We start from the raw sequence: 1,916 nt of genomic DNA on the forward strand, positions 1-1,916 counted from the left end.
CTTAAGATGTTAGATGAACACAATTGTTTGTGTATGTTCTTCCGGAATGGAAGAGATAGATACAAAGCAAAAGAAGTCCAAGACTTAAGAATGCGATTGGTTGGTCAAAGAAGTAAAGGTAAGCAGTATGATTTACCTCAAGTGAAAGAAGTTGCGGGTCTTATTGTGGGAGATATAACTGCTACTACCGGTTACAGAGATGTAATCTTGGAATTGCAGACAGGCCACTTGCAAGAAATTAGGGACGATCATCCTTTGTTCATGAGCTTGCAATATCCATTGTTGTTCCCTTTTGGTGAATTTGGGTTTCACACAGAAATCCCCCATGCAGTCACACAAAATGGCGAAAGAAGAAGGACATACATAAGTATCAGAGAGTTCTATGCGTACCAAATCCAAACAAGACTGACGAAAGGAATGACAATCATAAAGTCAGGACGCTTATTTCACCAGTATGTTGTTGATGTATACACAGCCATTGAGCAAGAAAGACTTCGCTGGGCAAAAGACAACCAAGAACAGTTAAGAGCTGACCTATACAACAATGTATATGATGCAGTGAGTAAAGGTGACACTGAAGCCATAAAAGTAGGGAAAAGAATAATTTTTGCCCTCCAGTTTTATAAGGGGACCTCGATATATGATAGAGAAATATCATGACGCTATGGCAATATGTCGAGCATATGGTAATCCAACTTTATTCATCACAATGACTGCAAACCCTAATTGGCAAGAAATAAAGGATCATTTGGCAACTTATGGAGGCACATCAGCGAACGACAGACCTGATATTGAATGTCGTGTCTTCAAAATGAAACTCGATGAACTCTTGAAAGACCTCAAACAAGGCACATTCTTCAGTCCATCTATTGCTGGTACGTTGTCAATCTTAATTTATGTATAAATCCATTAAAAACCTTATTTACTTACATGCTTTTCACATTTCATTCAGTGCTAGACACCATTGAGTTCCAGAAATGTGGCCTCCCACACGCTCATATACTTCTATGGTTAGATAACACACCGAAACAACCAAGCCTTGGCCAAATAAATGCAATCATTTCTGCGGAACTACCCAACAAAAATGAAGACCCACTTGGATTTGAACTGGTGGAAAAGCACATCATGCATGGACCTTGTGGAATGGATAGGCCATCGTCTCCTTGCATGGCAAACAAAGTCTGCACAAAAAAGTATCCCCGACCTTACAATGAGTACACCACAATTGACCAATCTGGGTATATTATATATCGTCGACGTCCTAACGAAGACAACACTGTCATCAAAGGAGGAACAAGGTTGGATAATCGCTTTGTCATACCACACAATCTTCCTATTTTGAAAAATATCAAGCTCACATAAACGTGGAATGGTGCAACACTTCAAATGCTATGAAGTATCTTTTCAAATATGTAACAAAAGGTGTGGATAAAGCTACTATTTTGATCGAGAAAGGTACTACTAACACAAGCAACAATCAAGATACACCAAGGGTTGTCAAGGAAAGAAATGAAATTAAAGAGTACCTAGACTGTCGATATCTCTCTGCTTGTGAAGCTATGTGGCGCATTTTTGCATTTCACATACACCAAAGGAAGCCTTCNCGGAAATTGATTATCCATCTTGAAGGTCGACAATCAGTGGCTTACAAACAGACAGCGAATTTGAAATATGTCTTATCAAGAGCTATTATCGAAAGGACAATGTTTACAACATGGATGGAAATGTGTGACCAGTGTGAAGAAGCAAGACAATATACGTATGTCGAATTTCCAATTCACTTTGTCTGGGACAATGATAAAAAATTCTGGCATAAGAGACAACGGGGTTACTCAATAGGGAGAATAGTCAATATTCACCCAACTTCTGGTGAGTTATACTATCTTAGGATATTGCTCAATGTTGTTAGAGGGCCA

General features: G+C 39.0%; 1 long non-coding RNA gene across 1 annotated transcript; it reads right to left on the bottom strand.

Annotated features, from left to right (window-relative positions):
* Window positions 1–7: 7 nt before the first annotated feature.
* On the bottom strand, window positions 8–1,603 carry LOC109131680. The gene is made up of 3 exons (XR_002037214.1): window positions 1,527–1,603; window positions 931–1,181; window positions 8–828 (listed from the first exon to the last, which is right to left on the bottom strand). It is a non-coding gene; the product is annotated as an uncharacterized LOC109131680 (long non-coding RNA).
* Window positions 1,604–1,916: the final 313 nt, after the last annotated feature.

Source organism: Camelina sativa, unplaced genomic scaffold (assembly GCF_000633955.1).
Source record: "Camelina sativa cultivar DH55 unplaced genomic scaffold, Cs unpScaffold02132, whole genome shotgun sequence".
NCBI classification, from domain to species: domain Eukaryota; kingdom Viridiplantae; phylum Streptophyta; class Magnoliopsida; order Brassicales; family Brassicaceae; genus Camelina; species Camelina sativa.